This window comes from Nuphar pumila, chromosome 9, assembly GCF_984573655.1.
Source record: "Nuphar pumila chromosome 9, dmNupPumi1.hap1.1, whole genome shotgun sequence".
Taxonomy (NCBI): domain Eukaryota; kingdom Viridiplantae; phylum Streptophyta; class Magnoliopsida; order Nymphaeales; family Nymphaeaceae; genus Nuphar; species Nuphar pumila.
Genome location: NC_143257.1, coordinates 67,371,001 through 67,398,341, shown reverse-complemented (window position 1 = coordinate 67,398,341; position 27,341 = coordinate 67,371,001).

Here is a 27,341-nt window from a genome sequence, read left to right as displayed (position 1 = left end):
GTTCTCGTACTGATATATTTTCAAAATCCAGTGCTCGTACTGGTATATTTTCAAAATCTAGTGCTCTCACTGGTACATTTTCAAAAATCCAGTGCTCATACTAGTACATCTTTCAAAATCCAGTGCTTGTACTAATGCATTTTCAAAATCCAGTGCTCGTACTGGTATGTCTAGCACTCGTGCTAGTGTCTGGCTAACTGATCAGTTGCCCCCTTCCCCCCCCAAGGTTCAGCCTTTGCACTAACCATTCATCAAAATTTAAAGCTCTAATTCTCAAATTCCAAACCTTTGGGTTATCATTCTCTAAAAAAGAATCAATCATTTTCTCTTGCAAAGGAACCTTTTTTCAGGGAGAGTTCGAGGGAGCTCGTTCCTTTTGCATGCAATCATTTTTATCATTTGCAAGAACCCTTTTTCCAGAGAGGGCTTTCTTTGCGAAGCTCGTTTCTTTTTATGGCCCCCAATTTCTTATTTTGGCCTCCCCCTTCATAGAGGGCCCTCTTCTAGGGAGAGTGTGATGGACTCGCTCCTCTATGATACTTTCTCAATCTTCATTTTCGGCCGCCTTTCCATAAGAGAAGCTTAGAGATAGGGAGTTTTGATGAAAACTTAATTTCTCTTTGAAAGTTCCCTTTTGCAAACACCTTCTCTTCAGGGAAGGGAGAAGTATTTTCTGTTTCCCATTCAGGTAAGGGCCAAGTCTAAGTCTCTCTTTTTAGAGAAAAATAGAGGAGAATTTTGTCACAGATGTGTCGATTCAATGTCAAGCAATTACTTTTACCAAGGATTTTTAGAATATTTTGCCAATCTGCTATCAAAAACCATTATTGATCTCAAAATTTTATTGCATAAAATCTTACCTCAAGATACCTTCAATATTCCTTCTAAAAGAGTGAATCTTTTACGAGGAAAGAGGAAAATTCAAGCTTCTTATGTTGGTCAACCAAGAGGATGAAGAAAAATCTTTGATATGACCAGTAAAGAAAAATTCAATGATGTTGAAAAGCCATAAGTGAACCGATATTGATCATAGCTATGGCACATTCTTAAAAACCATTTTTCTGGCAGTAAGGCAGTGGAAATATCCTGAGCGATAAAAAGAATTCACTCAATCCATATCTCCTCGGTCATTTAAGCTCAATCAAATATCTGCAAAAGGGATCTCTCAATCATCGTCAAGTTAAAGACAGGTGGATGAGTTAGATCCCCGGGGCCAAAGAAGATTTGAATCATCTCTGAGATGAAGGCGTTTGTGACGGGTCCTTCTAGGGAAAGTTCAGATCACCGCCAAGTTGAAGGCGGATGCGACGAACCTCCCGACAAACCCTAAAAGATATTTGATTTCTACTATCATCAAGAGATTCTCAACCCAAGAAACAATATAATCAGTATAATTCCTGAGACAAAGAAGGATCAAAACATCTCTAAATTGAAGGAGTTTGTGCGTACTGTGATCATTGCAAATTTTTTCCTCTTGGTTTCCTCTTTTCCTTCTATTTGCCTTTCTAGCCTCTATTTCCCCTTTTGAAAGGAAAAATAAGATAGAAGAAGAAGAGAGAAGATAAAAGAAAAGAAAGAGAGATGAACTCTTTTGCAAATGTCTCACTTGACCTTAATTTTGAAAGTATTTGAAAATTACTCGCCTCCATTTTGAAAATTTGTAGGAAAATGGAGAGACGGGATTCCCTCGTCGTTACGAGGTTTGGCCGTTCCTGGTGCCTTTACCAGAGGTAATCGAACCAAGAATCAAATTTATGCCATTTTGCTTTTCCTAAATATTGTCTAAGAATTTATTCTTAGTCTAAATGCACAAAGAATCATGCTTGTGTAATGCAAATGCAAGGATGTATGTTTTTGAGAAAATAGTTTAAAAAATTTGGGATTTATCCAAGTGATTCTGAAAATAGAATTAATAATGTAGTGAAGTGATTCAAAGGTTTGAAATTGATTTGAAAAAGTTAGATTTTGAATCTAACTCAGAATTTGAAATAGCTCCAGAAGAGGAGACTTGAAATTCCAAGCCTTAGAATAATCAGAGTTTGAAAATTGGATTTTGATTTGGAGAAAATAAAAGAAAAGGAGATTTTGGAACTTGAGATGAAGTTTCAAAGTCAAAATGGACTTTGAATTTGAATGGATCGATTCTAAAAAGGAATTCTTAATTTCAGAACCTGAAAGAGGAATTGAATTTGGATTTAGACTTTAAGAAATAGATTTGAAAATGGGTTTGAAAATAAGAATTAGAAATGAAACTGAATTTGAAATCTGGAAACCTAGATGGAATTGGATCCGAAGTCTGGAATCCAAGATGGATTTGAATCCAAAATCTGGAATCCTAAATGGAATTGGATCCGAAGTCTGGAATCCAAGACGGAAATTGAATCTGAAATCTGGAATTCTAAATGGAACTGGATCCAAAGTCTAGAATCCAAGATGAAATTGAATCCAAAATCTGGAATCCTAAATGGAATTGGATACAAAGTCTGAAATCCAAGATGGAATTGAATCCAAAATCTGGAATCCTAAATGGAATTGGATCCGAAGTCTAGAATCCAAGATAGAATTGAATATGAAATCTGGAATCCTAAATGGAATTGGATTTGAAAATCTGAATCCAAGGTGGAATGGGATTTTGAAATCCGGAATGGAATATGGAATTGGATCTAAGAAATCCTAAATCGATTTTGAAAGGGAGATGAAATTTAGAAAAAAATCAATTTTTAGAGTGAATACAAAGTTTTGATCATTTAAAGTCTGATTTAAGACTTAGAATTTTGGAATTTTGAGAAATCAAGAATAAATCTTGAATTCAAACTTGAATTCTGAATTTAGAAGATGATCTGAAGTGAAGAATAAAGAATAAAACTTGATTTTAAAATTGGAATTTTTGAATTCAGATGATGAATCTGAGAATTTCAAAGTTAAATTGAACTTTGAAATTTTGATCTGAAATGTTAGATTGAATTTGAAATTGAATCCTAAAAATGAATTTGGGATTTTAAAGTTGAATTGAACTTTGAAATTTGATTTGAATTGAAAATTGAATTTTGAATATACAAATAAATTTGAAATTTCAAAGTCAAATTGGACTTTGAAATTGAAGTTTAAATTCTTGCAATAAGATAGAATTGAGAATAAAAGGATGAATTTGAATTTGAGAAGTGAAAAAGATATTTGAAAACATATCTCAAAGTCACTTGGATTTTGAAAGAATTTTGAAAATATGATGTAATTCTATCCTAAATGCTGAAATGAATTAAAGAATCTAAAAATTGGATATTGAAAAGCATATTTCATTCTTTAAGTGAATTGAAATAAGATTGAAGATATAATACATTTCTGACTATGGTCATAAAATGTATTATATAAGAATCATATTTAAATTCAAGTGAAGAATAAAACATATTTTTGGTGCCTTTATAGAGTTTAAAATGAGATTAACTCTCAATATATCCTGACTATGGCTATTGATATATATCTTGAGTTAATTTTAAGTTAAAATCTGATAAAGAAAGAATTTTTTTAGAAAACATGATGATTTTTGAAAAAGATCCAGTGTGGATCCAATGTTATTCCACAAAAGATGAAAATCCTGAGTTTTGTTCACATCTTGACTATGGCCATCGATCCAAATCGTCAACTTAGGGTTTAATCACCTTTTATTAGAATGGTGCATGTGTCATTTGTGTTCCCATTCATGATATTTTGAAATAAAAGAGAAAAATAGTATGAAACAAGCAATTTATGATATCTACAATGCTCATACATTCTAATCTAAGCTAGAAATGTAAGGTTCTCATTAATATCGAGCTATTACAAGTTTTGACTTGGATTGAAATTCAAATTCCAAAACTAAGAAGAAGAAAACAATTTCGATCTAATTCCTATAAAATTCAAGTTAGCACAAGATATATATATAGAAAGCAATTCGCGTATATCACATTGGACCTAAAATGTAACTAATGAAATACTCAATGATATATCTTATACAAATGAAAATGCAATGTAAATGACAAATTCTATACTGGAATCATATGTTGAGTGAGTATTAGAATATACATGTAACATCCTAAATGTAATATCCTAAAGTAATAATTAACCTAAAGTAGGCTTGTTTGAAAGGTATGAATGATATCCTAAGTTAGTTAGAATATACATATACCCTCTAAATGGAAGTGTAATGCTAAAATGATGTACTTGAGTTAATGGAGAAATTTATACCTAGTGAGTGGTGGAGTGTGCATAGTGTAGGTGAAGGTGTAGCATAGGGGTTACATATGCAGAATATGGGGAAATGCACAGTAGAAATGTAGTGGGGTGGAACAATGTGGTTGTAGCAATGTGGTAGTATGATACACAGCGACTGGAAGTATTTGCAGGAAAATATACATATATAAGATGGATGTAGCAAGGTATGTTGAAGGCATATACAAGTGGATATATATATATATATAGATTTTGCAGAAAAATCAAAAGAAAATGGGTATACTGCGGTGGGGTGTAGTAAAAGTATTACGATGTTGTTACATAGTGCAATGAATATACACATATAAAACAATGAAGATCTACTGAAAATATTACCATGAAAGCAGTGGTGACGTATTGGAGGTGAGAAAGTGGGTAAATAGTGACTGTAGCAGGTGATGGGTGTATATGCTGGAAGGTGGCTATTGGTGTGAATGGAGATATGTGGAAGGTATACTACTACAGACTGTATGCTAGGTGATTTCAAACATCATGAAGGCAAAGGCAACAACTTGCTATCTTGCTTCAGTCACAACATTGTATTGACTGCAACTTCCATGGCTTCATAACATTTGTAAACCAATTGACCCAGACTGGAAGCTTGTGCACATCTAGTTTTTCATGGGACTTGTTGCAAAAAATGTTTGCAGTTTCTGACAAAGAGATATATGAATATCTTGACCATTCTTGGCTAAATTCTCTTAGAATCTGGTTTACCTGGGTGGCAATGTGATGAGGCTGGTATATTACAATTGTAGAGGAATAGGTGAGTAACAGGGTGCAGGTGGAGAGACAAATGGTATCACAGGTGGCAATGAAAAAGGGGTTGTGGGAGATGGTCAGCAATAGATTGATTCTTGCAGGCTGATTTCAATGGCAACAATCAAAGGATTTGAAGCAGATTACTTGCAGTCAACCAACTTCTGTAGCAAATCACTTTCAATAGCATCAATGGATGGGGTTTTAGTAGTGTCAGCAATGTTAACAAATCTTATCTCAGCCAGCACACATGAGTGTTTTATTCATGTTCAATGAAATACTGGTCACCAAGGTTGGATAACAATTGCGAACTAATATTTGAGTTCAGGAGCTAAATCTCTATCTAGATCGCTTTGGCGAAAGGAGCCAGCCACTCTGCAGTCATTGGTTTGCTTATAAATGAATTCAGCAGGAGAAAAACTTCAAGCAATTAATATAATTAAAACACATGAAGAACAAAGGTTGCTAACTAAAGCAATTTTCCTAGATAAAGCCCTATTTTCCAAACAATCTAGGACAGTGAGAATAAGAACAAGGTATTGCAGACTTAAAAGCAACTGTAAAATATTTGGCCCTGATTTCAGCAAAAACGGTGGCATGATCCCATCAATTGACTTCGGTTTGCTGGGAAAGTGATCCCATTTCAGCTTCATATCAACTAATATTATACTGTATCAATAACCTGCAACTTGAGGTAAGCAAATCATTTCTCATCCAGCTCCCTTGCACTTCATAATCACTAGCCCTCGCCACAGGCTTTCAAATGGCAATCTCCAATGAAGATCGCACCAGTGATAAAAATTTGGAACTATTTCATTTATTTATCTCTTTTTTTTTTTATTCAGAGGTTAACTACCTCATCTCAGTATACCTTAGAGGATATCTCTCTGTCGTGTGATGGCATGTAGCACCATCGTTATAGCAGCTTAGCCTAATTGTGAGAACCCCAAGAATCCTGTTTTTTTTTTTTTTGTTTCAAGAGCTATTCACCAAGAAAACCAATAGGCGTGACACCCACATATTGTCCCCTTCTTGCTGGCATAGACTGATAACTTAGCTAGAATGACTCCCATGAAGAAGCCACAATGAGCATTCAGCTGGTATTACCATGGGCTGGAACGAAGGTTTCCAAAGGAGCAAGCAGGGGAAAAGGGTATAAGACTCAGATATGCACAAACCACACCATGAAGATCCTTCGGAATTCTCGATGGTATTTAGGGATCTGATTAGAGCATTTTGCAACAAGGGTCTGCAACGTCTCATGGACAATCTATGGTCCAACAGGTGCTCTGAACTATAAAACTCAGGTGAATCGGGTTGTGATGCGTCTGTATAATGACACATCTTAGCCATTTTGCCATTTGAGACTCTCTTTTTGTAATTTCTATCTGGATTGTAAATCACAAAGAAAAGAGAGAGAGATGATATAGAACATGATCGGAAAGGCTTAAAAATAACTATAGAAGGTAAAATCCAATGCCAAGAAGTGAGTTGATGCATTAAAATTAGTATGAATGCTAAAAGAGGAAATCTAGAGCATGTTATATTGAATCCAAATGCCCAAACATTAAAATGAAGGTAAGAACATACAGAAGGGATAGATGATGCAGAAACAAGAAATATGATGCAGGAAATACCAATGCTGATGATGATTTCAGACAAATTGCAGGTTTTTAAAAGAACGCCTAATCTGCAGAAATAGCGATTAATGCAATGCTAGGCTACTGATGGATTCGTGAGTAAACACCAACGGATGGATTAGATGACAAAACACAGACTCAGGGAAATTTTACAGAGTGTATCTAAATCGATTCATGTAAAAAAAAGTGAAATCCATGATGAACAGATACAGTCATGCAATGCAACAAGAATCATGATGATGGTGCGATGATGAGCATTTCAGAAAGTTATGAAACAGTCACAAACAGTCAGTAATGTAATGAAATCAGGTGAATTTTGATGCTAAGAAATAAAGTACGATGCAGAGAGGAGACTGAATCAAAACAGGAAATAGCTTACACATGTGAAATGGTAACAAGGAATGACACATTGAAATGTAAATCACCAAATGAAAGGTATAGAGAACGATAAAAGAAATATTGAACTTGAGACAACATAAACAAATATCCATCCTTATATAAACCGAGGAAATCCGACAAAATAAATCGTAGAACTGAAAAATAAATGTTGGAATTAGGAAATTCCATTTTGCTATTGCACAAGGGAGAGGTTGATGTTGCTATAGGCAACCCAACACAATCAACAGTGCGTTAACGGGGCAAATGAGCAAGGAGAATAAAAAAAAGGAAAAAAAAAACAATAGAGAGAAGATTAAAGGGACTTACCTTGCTTGCAAGAATTTTGAGAGAGGGAGCCGAGGCTTCTTCAGTAATTCAACAGGGAAGAGATCAGAGGAAGAGAAGGCAAGACACGTTTAATGGATGATGCGAATGGTTGTTCCCCTTTTCTCTTTTCAGTGGCTTTGATTATATAGAGAGGGAAAAAGAATCGAGAAGGGGAGGAGGTTCAAGAGGTGGTTAGGGATCAACGGATGAGGCAGATGAAGCATGATCGAAGGGTGGGAGATTTTAGGGAAGAATCGAGAAGGGTAGAAGGAGAAGAAGGGTTGCACATGGCGGATGAAGAAATCGATGCTCTTCCTGTGGTTTCCCCTTCGCAACGAGAGACCGTTGGGGAATTTTTCAAAAAAGGTCCAAGAAGTTTTAAGAAAAATCCGAACAATGGTTTTCTTTAAAAAAAAAATCTTCTAAAAAGGGGTACTAAACTATTCCTTTTCTGAATTTTCTTTTCTATTTTGATTTTTTTTTGTTCTTTTCTTTGCGTTTTCTAATTTTTTTGGTGTTTTTGAAATAAAAGCTCTGAAAACTAAAGGATTTTAAACTAATTTTGCAAATTTAAAAATATTTACAAAAGATGGATTTACTGAGAATTTGGGGTTATCATTTGGAAATTTCTTCAGAAAAACGGGTTTAGATTCAGGTTTTAAGTAAATATTTGAGTTTTTAACCTCGAATAGAGAAATACAGAACCGTAGATCCAACTAGATACCGAATAGATTGTTGTGATCATCACAAAATTTTTCCTCTCATTCCCTCTCTTCCTTCTCTTTTCCTTTCTAGCCTCTATTTTCCTTTTTGAAGGAGAAATAAAAGACAGAAAAGAAGAGAAAAGAGAAAAAAAAAGAAAGAGAGAGAGAAAGTCTTTTGCGAAGGTCTCACTTGACCTTAATTTTGAAAAGATTTTGAAATTTACTCACCTCCGTTTTTGAAATATTTGCGAGAAAAATGGAGAGACGGGATTCGCTCATCGGTACGAGGTTCGACCGTTCCTGATGCCTTTACCAGAAGTAATCAAACCAATGATCGAATTTATGCCTTTTGCTTTGCCTAAATATTATCTAAGAATTTATTCTAGGTCTAAATGCACAAAGAATCATGCTTGTGTAAATGCAAAAGATGTATGCTTTTTAAAAAGAATCTTTTTAGAAGTTTTGGATTTATCCAAGTGGTTTTGAAATAGATTTGAAGATATTTGAAGAAATGATTCAAAGGGTCGAAATTGATTTAGAAAAGTTGGATTTTTGGATATAAACTCAAAGTTTAAAATAAACTTGAGTTTTGAGAAAGACAACTCGAAATCCTGAAGTTGGAATCATATCTGAGATAAAAAGACTCGAAAATGGCTGTAAGCTCATTTTGAAGAAGAAAGATTCAATATTGAAGATAAGAATCTAAATAGAACTTGAAAATGAGAATGGGACTTGAAATTGAGATGGAATATGAATTTTGAAATTGGATTTAAACTTTGAAAAATAGAATTGAAAGGTGAACTTGGAAATGGAATTTGAAATTGGAAATGAATCTTGAATTTGAGATTTGAATATGAAATTTAAAATTAGATTTGAATTTCAAAGGAGTTTGAGATCTTTGAAGAAAGTAGGGTTGGAATTTAAATCTAGAATTAAAAATCAAGATGAAATTTGAAAAATAGGGATTGAATTCCGGATTTAAAGTTTTTAAAATCAAAATGAAATTTGGAAACAGAATGAATTCAAGAAATTCAAATGGGATTCGGAAATGGAATTTGGATTTTAAGAATGAAATTGGGTTGAGAAATGGAATTCAAGATAGGATTTGGATTGGAAAGCTTGATTTGGGGATGGATTTTTGAAAATGGAATTGGATTTGAGAAATCCAAATGGATTTTGAAAATAGGATTGGATTTTTGAAAATCCAGATGGGACTTGGAATTAGATTTGAGAAATCCAAATGAAATTTGAAGATAGAATTGGATTTTGAAAATGCAAATGAAACCTGAAATTGGATCTGAGAGATCTTAGATCGATTTTTGAAATTGGAAAGAAGGATAGAGAATAAAACTTGAATTTCGAAATCAGGAGATGAATCTGAAAATTTCAAAGTTGAATTGAACTTTGAAATTAAATTGAATTTGAACTTGAATCTGTAAATGAATTTGGAATTTCAAAGTTGAATTGAACTCTCAAATTTGATTTGAATTGGAAATTGAATTTTTGGATTTTGAAATTTCAAAGTTAAATTGAACTTTGAAATTGGGATATTGAATTTTGAAATAAAATAGAAATGAGAATATGAAGATGAATTTGAATTTATGAATAAGAATTTGAAAATTGATTTGAGAAATGAAGAAGATATTTGAAGAATTGTCTCAAAATCACTTGATTTTTTTTGAAGCAAATTTGAAATAATTTGAAAATATGATGTAATTCTATCCTAAATGATGAAATGAATTAAATGAATCTAAATTTGGATTTTGAAAAGCATATTTCATTCTTTAAATGAATTGAAATAAGATTGAAGATATAATACATTTTTGACTATAGTCATAAAATGTATTATATAATAATCATATTTAAATTCAGATGAAGAATAAAACATATTTTAGTGCCTTTATAAGGTTTAAAATGAAATTAACTCTCAATATATCCTGACTATGGCCATTGATATATATTTTGAGCTAATTTTAAGTTAAACTCTAATAAAGGAAGAAAATATTTAGAAAAATATGATGATTTTTTAAAGAGATCTAGTGTGGATCCAATGTTGTTCTATAAAAGATGAAAATCCTAAGTTTTGTTCACACCTTGACTATGGCCATTGATGCAAATCGTCAACTTAGGATTTAATCACCTTTTATTAGAATGGTGCACGTGCTATTCGTGTTCTCATTCGTGAATTTTTGAGAAATAAGAAGAAAATGATATAAAACAGATAATTTATGATATCTACAATGCTCATACATTCTACTCTAATATGCAATTCTCATTGATATCTAACTATTACAAATTTTTAACTGAATTGTAATCAAGAATCCTTGAACTAAGAAAGAAAAGCAATAAATTCTTGTGGAACAGGGTTAGTAACACACAAGATGTAAAGAGAAATTCAGAAGTTATATTAAGACTAGAACATGCATGATGATATTTGAACGTTAGTGAGGAAATGGATGTTAAAATATGTATGTGATATATTTGAGCTAATGTATGTTAAGATATATATGGTAGTGTTGAAGCATACTAGGTAAGTGCAAAAGACTAAACATATGCTAAAACCGATGCTAGTATATGCTACAAAATGGTGAAACTGTTACTACATATGCTTGGTAAGAACACATTAAGAAAGCATTAAGAAATAGAAAACACTTACTGTGAAGGGAAACAATTAATGAGGGCATAAGGCACTGAAAATCACTATTCAATAGTAAGCAAAAGACATGGTAAAACTTGGATGTAAGAAACAGTTAAACTTAATTGTAAGACTTAGATACAAAAACTCAAGGGTAAAACAGTAACTGTAACACACTACCTAACATACTCAACCATTGCTAATCATACCCTAACTGTTAACATGCTAACACAATATACTAATGTATTCTGACCACTAATGCATATACACTGCTTGACAAAGGTTCATTAATGTTAACACATATTGACTGCTACTACACATACTAGTTGTAAAGAGCTGACACCCTCTGCACTAGCATTCAGCACTAACACAGGTTCATTCACTGCTATCACACATCCTCTATTACAATTCATTCATTCTGTGTAGCACCCACAACAATGAATTGGCAATTTAACTTCGAACTTTGCTCACACTGTTATGCTGGATATTACAGTAAACGCGATAGCTTGTTACTGTTTTCCTATTTGAAAATAGTAGATCATTACAGCTTTCATGAAAATATCAGATTAGAACACAATCAATGAATCATCAACCCATATTCAAATAGAGATCCTCAGGAAACAGTGAATCCAAGCTTCTGATGATGTTTATGAAATATGAAAAAAAAAGAAAAAAAATGTAAACATGAGATTCCTAACAGCACACTCCCTGGAGACAGTAAAATTTGGTAATCAAAACTTCTGAGTTTCTATCAATATTCAGACAGTTGATATTCAGATATTCAATTTTTAGCTTATCACAACTCGTGTGTCTGATTGTTGGACTTGCAATCGATTAAAATTCATTGCTACCATACAATGCTTCAGCTTATACAATACGCGATCTTTATTATTTAACACATAATCAGTCACATAGAGTTATACCAACCTTGCTCTCATACTCAGAAAAAAGGCTTGCAGGGTATCAATTAGTAGAGACAAATCCTGTTAAAACTTGAAGTTGATCCATGAGAGTCCAACAGACCAGACACCTTGCAAGGTGCACCTGATAAATTAAGTGGCCCAGAAGAAATGGGGCCTGAAATTATAAGCTTTATTGTAGGAAGTACCTGGGGAGAGGACCAGAGTTCTGGCATACCACTTGTGTAATCCCTCCAGATTGAGGTCCAGAAGGCTTCTTAACGGGGCCACCATATTTGTTTAGTGGACCAAAGTTCGAATTTTGGCTATTAGGTCCCCTGAGCAGAATCATTTGAAACAGGGCCTGGTGTAGAGAAGCTATCCCTTTGTTGCAGAGTGGGTGGTTGGCCCCGAATGTGAAGCAACACCACCAAATAATCCGGTTCTTGAAGGTGCGCTAGGCATAGGTCCAGATTCTCTTGATTTTGAACTATCTAGAGGAATGTCAAAACATTTGATATGCTCCCCCAAACTTCTTTATATCCCTGCCTGTGGAGGTTATGACTGTGGAGCTCATGATAATCGACCTCTCTTTGGGTTGTTTAAGATGGCTTATTCCAATCCCAGGTGTTGTCTATCACCTCCAATCAAAACTGTTAAACACTGGTCAAAGATGGATGTCCCATCCCTTTTCTACTGACATCTTTTTCTTGATATAAGGGTTATGCTAGACTTGGCATTTGAACATATTGATCAAGATTTCATAAAATGTAATATTAGGAATGAGAGGTTTCCATTCCATGAAGCGTCTTCAGCTGATCTTCTTTGCAGTGACTATAAGCCATATCTAAATTTTGCAGGAGGTTGATATACAACTCTTTCTCTTTCTGAATTGAGTCTAGCTACATTGCACGACACAAGATCGATGTACGGGTATGTTGTATTGAAAAAGAGCAAATCATGAAGCTGATGTTGGATCAATGGATCACCATGGATAACTGAACCATACAAAAGTGGATCTGATTCCTCTCCTTGAAGGATGCCAGAAACGATGCCATGTGCAGCAACTCTATGACCTCCTGTAAATGCATATGTCACCTATCCACCATCAGCCATTTGGATCCCTGCATATTTGTCCTTAGCATCCGATAACTATTCTTCAACATAACCATATCTTCTGGGTTAGAAGCCTCAACAATAATTTTGCACATCAAAGCCTTAATATCTTTCTCAGATGTTAGAAAAGTGTGAATAGTATCATCGTTTTCAAAATCCTGGAAGGAGTTGGACTTAATGGAATGAACATGAATCTTTGAACTTCTGGGCAACATAAAAGTCTACTATGAAAACTGAAGGATATATTGATGTGAGCATACAGGTGAAAAACGTTGGGTTGGATTATAAGAGATATGCATCGGGGGGATTTGGCGTGGAGCTGGAATCACTGGGTTAAATGCTGGAAAAGGGAGCCAGTAGGAAATGGTGGGTTTAAAAGATGTACCTACTGTATGTATGTATGCCGGGAATATGAGATAAAAATATGCACAAATGCATATGGAAAATCTCGATAAGCTACTGTAAAGGGGAATGTTGATGATGCAGGACATACTATCGAATTTAAGGGAAAATCTTAGTCAAAATGTGGAGTATATACAATAGCATTTACAAAACTGCAGAAGACAAATATAAATCAGATTCCACATATAGAACGAGAAGCTAGAATGAATCTACATGATTAATATGCTATAACTGATGCAATATGACGTTATGATGAAATATGCAATACCTTGATTAACATGAAAATGGAAGAGAAAAACACATTGAATTGGAAAGTCTAAAGCACAGAACAGTAAGCAAAGATGGGTGATACATTAAAAAGAAAATGTCACAGATACAGTGAGCCACAATGGTGATGAATGAAGAAAGAAGAAAGAAGAAAGAAAAAGAAAAAAATGAAATAAGGCGGATGAGAGGCCGATGAAAAAAAAAATTCAGTAAGAAGACAAACATTCCACTAAAAAAATGACCAGTTAATGAAGCAATTGCGATAATCATAAAAAAAAAAGAAAAAAAAAAGAAAATCGGACAATCGACAATGAAACAATAAATCGCAGAAGAAAAGAAAAGAAATAAATCGATAACCAGGGAAAAGGGGTTAACATTTTGTTGCAAAATGCAAGGCGATACTGCCATTAGGCAGATCGACATTGCATGTTATGCATTGCTGGACATCTGGTCTGATGTAAACTACATACTACATCCATATGGAAAATCTAGATCTAGGATGATAAAGTATTGAATTCACAGGAGAAGTATGGATTCAAGATGCAATGAACAACAAAAGAAAGATGAAAGCGGATGAAATAAAATGAAAACTGATAAATGTGAATCAAACCAAAGATATTGATCCAAGACCATTTACAAAATTTAAATCCAAGCATTGAAATGCTGAAATGAAAATCAGGGAAGGGATACGTTGTAAAGAAAACAAAGATATAGGAAACAAATTATAATTTATATAAAACACACAAAAGAAATGTTAGAATGACAACATTTTGTTGTTGTAGCAGTAGGTGGGTCGATCCTGCTATATGCAGGTCGATCCCACCATTTTGCCTTATGATAAAAAGAAGAAAATGAAGAAAAACTAAAACAAAAGACGCTATGAAAGGAAAGAAATTTTTTACGAAGAATCAAAGAGAAGGAAGACGATTACTTATCTGTTACCGCAGGGGGTGGTCGATGGACTTCCTTCAGTAGGCGGAGAGGAGAACCAGAGACAAAGAAGGAGAGAATGAAGAAGATGGATCAGAGGGAAGAAGATGTGATCCTCGAAAAGGGGAAAGGTGGAGGGTTGAAGAAGCGGTCTGTGAAAGAGGAAGGACGGTGCGGGGGTAAAAAGGCGGTGAAGAGGAGCCTTCGGCTCCTTCTTATAACGGCGAGCCGTTATGATTTTTACAACAGGGATTCCCTATTTTTCAGAAATTTTTTTAAAGAGGTTTTCAGAAAAAGAGCTTTTCAAAAAGGGGTTTTAGCAAAAAGGGGATTTCGTAAAGTGGATGAACTACTCTTTTTCTAGATTTTAGAAGGAAAATCCGAAAATATACGGGAGACATGAGGACTTTAGCGAGCAGGACCCAAATGAGGTTTTTTTGAAAGATTTTTTATAAAATGTTTGCTTTGAAACTTTAAGATTTTTCTAAAATGAGGTTCTTATGAAAAATGCAGGATTTATTTTAGAAAATGTACCTCAAAATGGATCTGGATCCAAGATTTTTAGAAAACATTGGGTTTGGATCTCAAATTATGGTTGGATCTAGATAAAACATCTGATAAAATTCAAAAATTGATTTTTTTGATTTTTTGAATAATAAGAGATCCGGGATCAGAATTGGATCCGAATATCTGATTTGGATGAAAAATTAGATCTGGATTTTAGTGAATCCGAGAAACAAAGGGAAATTTGATTAAAAAATGACTTGATTTATTCAAGAAAAGGGACCCAAGGGCAAAAAGGGAATTTTTAGATTCTTGGGAAAATTTGGGGTGTTCAGAGATGCCCCTCTTTGCTGCTAAGCCGGTTGTAAGTCGAGCTTAGCGGCAAAGAAAACACACCAAATTTTCTAAAATGCCCCAGTTAGAAGGGCTGAACTGGGTGTGAAAGAATTGTTTTTGAAAAACATTATTCTCAGGTTTGATACCTTATCTTGAAAGGTTTTGGAAAGAAACGAGATCCTCGAAAGTGAAAGTAATTTGGACATAAGAAAATGAAGAAATTGTGATGGGACTTTGGGATGAATATCCCGAAATGGTAAGAACGAGAGATTTTGAAGAAGTCTCATTGCTGAGACCAAAATAAGAATTTTTGAAAAGACTCAGGTTTAGCCCTGTGAACACCTCAAATTTTCCAAAAAAATCCAAAAATTCCCTTTTCACCCTTGGCTCCATCTTCTGAATAAACTAGACCAATTTTCAATCAAAATTTTCATTCATTTCTCGGATTCACTAGAATCCAGACTCAATTTTTATTTTTAGCCCAATTTCTGATCTGAATCGGATATCTGGATCCAATTCTGATGTCAGATCTCTTATTGCTCAAAAAAAATAAAAAAAATCAATTTCTTTATATTTTCTCAAGGTTTTCTCAATTCAGGGTCCGAACTTAATTTGAAATCCAAATTCCAATATTTTATCAAAATTTCTGGACCGAGAGCCATTTCTAAGATTCTTTTCTCAAAAACCTCATTTTGAAAATTCTTATATCCCAAAATAAAAGTTTTGCAAAAATACTTCAAATACCTCGTCTTTTAAAAATTCTCATGTTTTCCTTACGCTTTCGGAGTTTCTCTTTCAAAAACTTGGAAAAAGACAATTTTTAAAACCTCTCTTTAGCTAAAAACCCATTTTCTTACCCCTTTTTATGAATAAACAATCTTTTGAAATTTTTTTAAAATTAAAAGGACCCTTTTTGAAATTTTCTCAATGAATTTCCGTTAACCGCAGGAACCCCTCTCGATCCTTCTTCTTAGCTTATAAAAAACCGACCATCAGGGTCATTCTCCTTCACCGCTTTTCACCCCAGCACCCCTCTTTCACGGATCCGTCTTCACCCCACCAAGCTTCACGTTCTTCTCCTCTTCTCTTCCTTCCTCTATTTTCCTTTTTCTCTTCTTCTTCCCCTCCGTCTCTCCTCTCAAATTCCCTCTTCTTCTTCATTTCGGTTCTGAAGGGAACCCCACAACAGATCCACTCTCACCCTCGCACCCATCTTCTTCGCTTCTCGATCATTTTTCTTCTCACCCTCTAGAGCACTTCCTTCAAGAGATTGAAGATCAATCTCTCAGCGACCGAATCACGGAGAACTCTCCTTCTTTCCTTCAAAACCCTTGCAAGCAAGGTAAGAATCTCTTTCATCATCTTTGGGTTTTGTTTTTTATTTTCATAGAGTATTAATGCTGGTTTAGAGTTCGATTTCTCTTGTTCTTATCTGTGTACATATAATCCTGCATCTTAATTTCTAGTGTTTATCCCCATTTCAAATTTTACAATGGATTTTTTATTTTCATCCTTCCTTATGTATTAATGACCGACGATGCCTCGCAATGGCAACGTCGATTCATCTGAGTTTCTGAATTTCAACTTTGTCTCCACATTCATTTTATCTTTTCCCCCTTTGTATTTTGATTTTCTTTTTGCAGAAGCCTCATCTTAACGCTTTAACTCGGTTTCTCTTATTTCTGGTTTCATCAAGAAGCACCGCAGGTGTGACCGACCTGCATATAGCAGGATCAATCCTCCTGCTGCTACAACAACAAAACGGATGGTTCTAACATTTTTTTTAGTTTGTCTTTCTTTTTAGTTATAATCATTTGTTCTTGTTTAATTTCTTATGATTTTGTTAGAATTTCCACCATACCTGTTTATAAACATCACTCGTCTAGTTTACCCATCATTTTTTATTTATTTATCTATGTGTTTCTTCTCTTCAATTCACCACCGCATCCATTCATTTTGGTTGGTTTCATAGCATCACATTATACCGATCCCCAACATATTTTCATATCATGTTCTTTCTGTTTCATGAAGGTTCACTCGCACCATATACTTGCTGAATTTGAGTCCACTGAATCTACTTGCATTTTGTGTTACCCTGCGTTGTACTCTGGAACACTCGCATCAGCACATTTTCATCTCACATTGCGTTCCCATCATGTTCCTCATTAATTCATTTTATCTATTGATTTTCTTTGTTGGTTTTTCTTGTTATATATCTCTGTTACCTTGTTCCAGTGGTATGATTACTTCATTCTGTCTCATTTTGTGTTTTATTTAGTTTGGATGTAATCGTTGATGTAAGAGTCATCCAGAAAGGGTTCAATTGACAGTCTCTGCATTCGACCTCAATGGTTTTATTGTGCTTGGGTCACAGTGGTATTATCACAGCCCCACAACCCCTCATTCCCTTGTTTCATTTTGTATGTTATGTTGGATGTAACCAATGTTGGATTCTCTGCATCAATCATGCTTCAAATCTAACGACATTTAGAATGATCTTTTTGTTCATCCTTGTCCCAGCATCACCTATGCATTTCGACTTCCTTATCATACACAAGCACTCATATATCATCATCTCATCTGTTTTATGATCATGTTTCATTATACCCAGGAAGATTTTGAGACATGATTCACATTGTCTACTGTTCTGCTTTAGCTTATCTTCTTGTCCTTTGTATTAGCCCTGATTGTTTGGATAACCTACTGTATGCTAGTTTCCTGTTCACATTAGATTTTCTCTTTATTTACTCTATATTTGATCGATCTTTTAGTTATATTTTTCCTGGTTGCTCTCTATACCATATTCATGACTGTTTGTCTGCCGTTAGTATCTAATCCACTACAAATTTCTGGTTGCTTTACCTCCCATGTGTCATCATTAGCATCATTTTACAAAATATATAAAATTTCGTTGGTAATGGGATATGTGAGCAATGGTGAATTGAGTGTGTCTACATCGGTACCATAGGTAAGTCTGACTGCTGATAGTGACACTGGTGGCCTAAATATACAAGAATCAAGCAGACTTATGAGTGATATGTTTCAGCCTGTTTTCCCTCTCCCTTTTTGTGGCCATCATCTGGTCGAAAGCACTCTCCCCTTTGCTTTAGTTTCTTTTCCATCATGAAAGCAGATCGTGCCTTACATCACTGCATCACAAATGATGATTAAAACTGTTTGGTTCAAGTAGTCATTTAATTCCTGAATGTAGTAGCAAAGTCTGTATACTTTTGAGTCTGCTGAGACCGTGTTTTGTTAGAATTCGCATTATCAGGAATCAGACCCTAATTGGGCCTCTTCATTATGCTAGTATTTGAGAAGTCAAGTCTGTTAGCAGCAAAACACAAGTAGGACTTAGATTAGAAGGATGAACAAAGTTACGGATTTCTCTGAGAATCCAGGATATCCATCTCATAAAATGTTGAAAACATTTCTAAAAGGCTAGTTTCTGACAGTAAAACTTCGGGTAAGGATTGCATAACCTGTCTCTAATGAATCATCTCTCTTTCTTTTCATAGCTCAGATATATGCACTCGGGCAAAGGAAATGGTAAGTATTTGTCAAAGTTCCAGTATCTTGCTATTATTTATATGGAAGTTACCTTTGGATACAATCAATGAAAATTTCAAAATAAGGTCTGCAATAGTTAGAGAGGTACATGGGCAATCTTTACGAGAGGTCAAGGTAAACTCAGTTACCCCAAAAGGTTTTGTAGAATTGAAGATCGTCAAGTAACCACCTGTTTGTCGATAGAATCCATTATTGTAGCTGTTGTAAATTGCTTTTATGCTTGCATGCTTACCACCTATAACCCATCCATCTTCCTGCATTCACGTAGCTATTATTCTTTTTCTTTGTTTCTTTTCTATTGTTGTTTATTATAGCATCTCATCTTCCTATCTCTTGTCTTCATATTGCTCATCCACCCTTCACTACTAACACCTACTTTACAGTGTTTATACCTATCATTTCTCTACTCTATTGTATATCACCATCTTCAATAACATTTACACTGTTACATTCTCACCTGCTGTAGTATCTTTTTACTGTTGTAAATCTCTGCCACATTTCTCATGACCTTCACTTCCTCCATTCATCACAACAACATTTGTTGCTACCCCCACATCGCACAGCAAACACCTTGCTTGCTGCATGCTCCCCAGCCCACAGCTACCACCTTACTTCTCAGTGTTACTTTGCCTGCTATCACACACAACATTCCCAGCCCATATAGGCATACCACCTTCTCTTTTGCACATACCTCCATCTATCATGACTGTTACCATTATCATTATACACTCAAATTCACCTTTTTTTTTTTCTTTCTTTCTCTCTTACAGCATGTTGCTTCCTTTCCCTGCACCTTTATATACCTATGTATATGTTCTACATGTGCCCACCTTATCTTTTTCCTCTTTTACACAGCCCAAAACTTCATCTATTGCAAGCTATTTCAACCTTCCAACTCCAGCCACCTATTATATATCATGATATTTAATATCATTTCCTGCAACCTGTCTTCAGCACCTCTATTACCATCTTCCACTTCATAACTACAACTCCATTTTTCCCAGCATGTGTCATTTCACTAAACTACCTCCCTGTACCTCACACCTATTACATACCTGCCACCACTTTCTACAGTCCCCTTGCACATATTTTTGCACACCCATGATAGTCCCTCTCCTATTCACTCCCAGTCACCCATCACCCAACTAGTCATTAGCATACCATCTAGCATAGACATTCATATCAAACTTAAGCACATGTATATGACTTCCTCATTAGTATAAGCACTGTATGTAAATTTCCTTTTTCATGTATGTTTTTTTTTTCCTCTTTATCATGAACGTTTGCCCATGCATCTCTTTAACTGATATGTATATCTGCATATATTTTTTCATTGCCATGCATATATATATATATATATATATATATATATATATATATATATATATATATATCCTGTATTAGAGGTAAATATCACATTTAGTTATAAATATGTCAATTTTGCCATGATATCTTCCATATCTTTAGCATATTGCTTTACATTAACCTTGTTTTGTAGGAATATGTAGAAATTATTGAACTCCTACTTAGATTAGGAATTTTTGTTTTAAACTCAATTTAAAACTTATAATAATGATCTAATGAGAATTGTTTACATTTCAGTCCTGGATTAGAATGTATGAGCATGCATACTTTAGAAATGCTTGTTTCATATTATTTTCTTCTTTATTTCAAGAATTTCACGAATAGAAGCACGAATGGCACGCGCACCATTCTAATAAGAGGTAATTAATCCTAAGCAAATGACCGACATTGATGGCCATAGTAAAAAAGTGGACAATGCTTAAGATTTTTATCTTTTATGAAATAACATTGGGTCCACACTAGATCTCTTTTCAAAAATCATCATATTTTTAAATATTTTCTTCCTTTATTAAAGTTTAACTTAAAATTAACTCAAAATATATATCAATGGCCATAGTCAGGATATATTAAGAGTTAATTTCATTTTAAACTCTATGAAGGCACCAAAATATATTTTATTCTTCATCTGAAATTAAATATAGATTATTTTTATAATACATTTTATGACCATAGTAAAAAATGTATTATATCTTCAATCTTATTTCAATTCATTTAAAGAATGAAATATGCTTTTCAATATCCAATTTTCAAAATTCTTTAATTCATTTCATCATCTAGGATAAAATTACATCATATTTTCAAAATTTTGTTTCAAAATTCAAATGATTTTGAGATATTTCTTCAAATATCCTCTTCATTTCTTATTTATAAATTCAAACTCATCTTCTCAATTCTATCTCATTTCAAGATTCAAAATTCAATTTCAAAGTCCAATTTGACTTTGAAATTTTGAATTCACTTCAATTTCTAATTTCAAAGTTCAATTCAACTTTGAAAATTCAAATTCATTTCCATTTTTAGGGTTCAATTTAAATTCAATTTCAAAGTTCAATTCAACTTTGAAATCCCAGATTCATCACCTGATTTCCAAAAATTCAAATTTTAAACCAAGTTTATTTTATATTCTTCACTTCAAGTTCTTAAATCCCTAAGTTATTTTGAAAACTTCTGATTTTTAATCCTCAAATCACTTTTGAGATTAAGATTAGTGCTAAATTCAAGTCCATTCTCCCACATTCAATCAGTATTTCTCAAATCCAACTCCACATTTTCCAATTTCACTTGGATTCCTCCAAATTCGATTCCAATTCAAATTCAATCTGGATTTCTTGAATCCAATTCCAGGTTCTATGTAGATTTCCAAAATCCAAGTCTATCTTCAAATTCCACATGGATTTCCAAAACCCAGATCCATCTTCTAATTCCATATTAGATTCCAGATCTCAGATCCAATTTATTCTAGGATTCCAGATTTCAAATCCAAATTCCATCTACGATTTTAAATTTTCAAAAAAATCCAATTCTATCTTGGATTCTAGATTTAGAGCCCAATTCCATCTTGGATTCAGATTTTCAAAACCAAACCCATTTTCCAATTTGATTTCCAATTCCAAATTCAATCTCATTTCCAAAATCTCACATTGATTTTCAAATTTGGATTCCAATTCCAACTGTATTTTCGAAAATTCACTTTTTCCCAAGTCTAAACTTCCAAATTCAGTTCCTGTTTTAGGTTCTGAATTTAAGCTCAAAAACAAAAGACTCCTTGTCAGAATTGATTTTTGAGAATCAAATTCAAAATTCAAAATTCAAAGTTCATTTTAAACTTTGAAATCTCATTCTTATTTCAAATTCTATCTCAGTTCCAAATTCTCCTTTTTCTCTTCATTTTCTCAAACCCAAGAGTTATTTTCAAATCTTTGACTATTCCAAAACATAGAATTCCAAGTCTCTTTCTTCGAGATCCATTTCCAAGTTCTAAGTTAGATTTAGAATCTAACTTTTTCAAACCAATTTCAACCTTTGAATCATTTCTTCACTACATTCTCAAAATTTATTTCAAGATCATTTGAAAAAATCCCAAAATTTCTAAATTGTTCTTCTAAAAAAGCATACAATTCTACATTTGCATTCACACAAGCATGATTCTTTGTGCATTCTTAGACTTAGAATAAATTCTTAGATAAATATTTAGGCAAAGCAAAAGGCATAAATTTGATCATTGGTTCGATTATACTTGGTAAAGGGGCCAGGAATGGTCGAACCTTGTACCGACGAGCGAATTCCGTCTCTCCCCTTTTCGCACAAATATTTCAAAAACAAAGGTGAGTAATCTTTTAAATCTTTTTCAAAATTAAGGTCAAGTGAGACCTTCGTAAAAGAGTTTCTCTCACTCTTCTTTTCTGCCTTTTATTTCCCATTTAAAAAAAGAAAAAGAGGTTAGAAAGGAAAAGAGGAGGAAAAGAGAGAAGGATACAAGATGAAAAATTTTGCGATGATCATAGAAGTTGGCGACCGTGATGGAACTCGTCTTCGTTCGGTCAAATTTTTGCCTTTTGCTTTGCTTTGATATTGTCTAAGTCTTTATTCTACAAATGTCAACTTCATTTTCATGCAAACCTTAGGAGCCTAGACTCTGTCCTAGCTGACATCATTGCATATAGGATCTAAGTATGGTTTGGTAGGACCATATTAAGGAGATTATTCCATACTCACTTAGACTTAGGTCTAAAATACAACTCTCCTCAATTCTAGGGATTGAATACAAACAATGTATGCAAATGCATGCTTCTTTTCATTTAAATTTTATCTCTTTAGGACTTGTATTAGAGTTTTCTGGTTTTCTTGCATGTTGAACATGTTTTCGAAAACATCCCTACCTATATTGTCCCGGTCTTCACGTTGCTGGGTTGTCTCACTGAACCATAGTTCGGGAGAGAGCCTCACAACTGGACCACTTATTTGGGCTAGAGCCCCCCTACCACGTACCTAAGGGCCACAGTCTGAGGTATATCAGTAGGTGCTCAAGGATGTTGGGAAGTCATTACCTTAGAACCAGAGAAATATTTTTATGCCACGTACTTCGAGCTTCGGCTTGAGTATATCGGCGTATCTTGATTGGAATCAGATGATCTAAATCTTAGAGTTAGGATTAAAGTTCTACAAGCCATTTCAAATATTGCATTTAAAGTTAGCTTCTAAGGAGTGTTATTCTGTGCATCATTGCTTGTATAATTTGATTCTTTTGTAGATATTATCTTGAAAATTCTTATTTTTCAAAACCTTGAATGTTTATTTCACAAAAATTCTTTTATTTTCTCAGAAATCCAGGATTGTATACTTCTCATTTCTTTATTCTTTCATAATTTTCTTAAACCCTGGACATTCTTTTAAGTCTTCCTCTATCTTTCAAAAGTCCAAGTGTATTTTTCTTTTTTCTCTTCTGATTTATTCAATTCTTTTGATCCTGTCTGTAATTTTTCAAAATATTCAAGGTCTTGTCATTCATATTCAAATATGTCTTCAAAATTCTATTTTCTTATCCAAGATCTCTTTTGTCAAGAGATCTCTTCTCAAATCTTTTAAAATCTCCTTTATTGTCTCTCTTTTTCCCAAAAATTCCCCAAGGTTTGAACCCTTCCTTTATTCTACAAAAAACATCAGGCTTTCCATCATGGTTCAAACGAGAGCAGCTCAACAAGGCAATGACAGTGAAGTGGTGAAAGTGAACTCTCCCAAATTATCCCGAAGACATGATTCAGAAGTGGATGATGTTGACCCAACAATGTACAAGATATTCTAAAAGATGATGGCAAAAATGATGTCCGAACAAGCTGGGGCAGGTTCAAAGAAAACATCCTCTAAGAACAAGATCAAGAGAAATCCAGTGAAGAAGCATGTCAGGATTAACAAGAAGAGGATCCAACAGGGCAACACCTCTGAGGGTACTGTGATCATCGCAAAATTTTTCCTCTCTCTTGTGGTTTCTCTCTCTTCCTTCTCTTTTCCTTTTCTAACCTCTATTTCCTTCCTTTTTGAAGGAAGAAGAATAAAAGAGAGAAAAGAGAAAGAGAAGAGAAAAGAAAGAAAAGAAAGAGAGAAGATGAACTATTTTGCGCGGTCTCACTTGACCTTAATTTGAAAATATTTAGAAATTTAACTCGCCTCCATTTTAAAAATTTGCGGGAAAATGGAGAGACGGGATTCGCTCGTCGGTACGAGGTTCGACCGTTCCTAGCGCCTTTACTAGGGGTAATCGAACCAAGGATCGAATCTATGCCTTTTGCTTTGCCTAAATATAATCTAAGAATTTATTCTAACTCTAAATGCACAGAGAATCATGCTTGTGCAATGCAAAAATGTATGCTCCTTTTGAAAGATGTTTTGAAAATTTCCAAGTGTTCTGAGATGGACTTGATAAGGGAGTGAAGAAATGATTTGAATCTAACTTAGAACTTTTGAGATGGATCAGAGTAGTTCTAAGTCTTTGAAATGAATCAGAATTGGAAGAATAAATGAGAAAGAACGATTTGAAGCTTTTTGAAATGAAGGAAAGTGAAGTCTCAAAGTCAGAAATGAACTTTGAATTTGAACCTGAATTTAGGAAAAGAAATGAATACTTGAGATGGAATTGAATTTAGATTTCTGAAGTTGGAAATTTGGAATGGATCTGAGAAATCCGGATGGTATTTAAGAATAGAAATGGATTTAAGAGATTCAGATTAGATCCGAAAATGGAATTGAAATCTAGAATTGGAATTGGAATTGGATTCCGGATCCTAAACAGAATGGGATCCGAGATTTGGAATCCAAGATGGACTTGGGTTCTGGATCCTAAAATGGAGTGGATCTGAAGTCTGAGATCCAAATGTAGAATTGGGTTCTGGATCCTAAAAATGGATTTGGATCTGAAGTCTAAGATCCATTTTGAGTGTTGAATCCTGGATCCTAAAAGTGGATTTGGATTTAAATTCAGAAGATTAAATTGAACTTGAAATTTAGAATTTGAATATACAAACGAATTTCAAAGTCAAATTAGACCTTGAATTTTTGGAATTTGGAATTTAAAAGATGAATCAAGAGTCTCAAAATTGAAATTGAACTTTGATTTTGATTTAGAGTTTTGAATATAAAATGAATTTGGAATTTCAAATTTGAATTGAACTTTGAAATCTGATTTGAATTTGAATTTGAACTTTGAGATTTGAAAATGAATTTGAATTTGAAAATGAAAGGATGAATTGGATTTTATAAGGATTGAAGATAGATTGAGGAAGATATTTACATCACTTGGAGTTTTTGAAAAAGGAAATTTCGGAAATATGATGCAATTCTATCCTAAATGATGAATGGATTTGAAAAATTCTGAAATTGGTTTTTGAAAAGCTATTCCATTCTTTAAATGAGTTAAAATAAGATTAAAGATATAATACATCCTTGACTATGGTCATTGAATGTATTATATAATAATCTATATTTAAGCTCAGGTGAAGAATAAAACACATTTGGTGCTTTTATAGAATTTAAAATGAAATTAATTCTCAATATACCCTGACTATGGCCATTGGTATATATTTTGAGTTAATTTTAAGTTAAATTCTGATAAAAGGAGAAAAATATTTAAGGAAATATGATGAATTTTGAAAATGGACCCAGTGTGGATCCAGTGTTATTTCGTAAAAGATAAAAATCCTAAGTCTTGTTTACATCCTGACTATGGCCATTGATGTAAATCATCAACTTAAGACTAATTACCTCTTACGAAATGGTGCACGTGTCCTTCGTGTTTCACCATTGTGAGATTTTGCAATAAAATGGTATAAAACAAGCAATTTATGATATTGGTATGCTCATACATTCTAATCTAGAGCAAGGAACGTAAATTCTCATTGATATCTAACTATTACAACTTGGGTTTGAATTGAAATGATAAAATTCCTAACTTTAGGAAGGAAACTGACGATCTCTAAACTTTCCTGCAAAACAAAGTCAGTGTGAGGCAAGAATGGAAGAATATGAAAATATCATATTTAGAGATTCTACCTATATATATTATTTATATATACATGTATATATATATGTATATATATATATATATATATATATATATATATATATATATATATATATATATATATATATATGTATAAATATGCCTAAACTAATGAAAAGACCTCTACATGAGGGCAAAATGCTTCATATGGCTAAGGCAATGAATGCTGAGATACATGAGTGTTGGAGGATATAGAGTGTGAGAGGTGATGGAAAGGGATGAAGGGTGACTGGACATGGTGGACAGGTAACAAAGGCCGCCCAGGTTTCTGCTATAACAGTGGCTGCAGAAAATGAATGGAGTGGGAGTGCAAATGGTGACAGTAATGAGGAAGTTCGTAGCGCACTAGTGCTCAGCAAATGTTAGTGCTGGGATATGCTGCTACCATGGGTAGAGATGATAAATGTTGCGGATATGAAACAGTGAAGATAGCAAGGGAGTGGCATAAGTAGGCAACTTACCACAGGTGGGTATGCTGAGTCTATGGGTGAATTAAGTATGCTGGAGGGTTTTGAATGGTACTAAAAGTGGTAGCTGCGGCTATGAAATGGAGGAGATGGGTGTTGCAGGAAACGCAGCAGGTGCTGTAGGGGACATGTGGATGAATACCAATGCTGGGAGCGAAGATGGTGTAGGAAATTACAGGTTATATTTTTGGCTGCTGCAAGCAGCCCTGTAGCAGCAAAACAGTTTATGACAGGTGAAGGCAAGGTGGGCTGAAGGGAGTTATGTACAGGGAGTTACGGGTATAATGAATGCATGTGCTAGCTAATGAGCTAATTAGATACTGTTCAACCTTATAGAGTTGGGCTGAATGCCTATGAAGATACACATTTTTGCCAGGACATTTAAGCTGTTAAAAGAAAGAAAGAAAAAGATACACGCATCTCTGTGAGTACAAAATATATGACCAAGCTGTAATGCAGATGAAGGACTATGTATGTGTTTTTAACATGCCCATGCACGTGTAGATGCAAATAGAAAGAAGATGCATCAAGTATTACCTTAATAAAGAGGAATTTCACAGAAGTAGCTTTCAACAATTTGTAACATCCTATGAAATGATCTCCTTTTCGGACCAGACAGAGTAACTCTTACTCAGATATGTTTCGACAAACAATGAAGAATTGATTTCGGGAGAGAGCAATTCCAGCTCCATCCATGGTGGGTATTAGTGAGACTTCAAATATGGCATCTCAGCAGCTAAGCGAT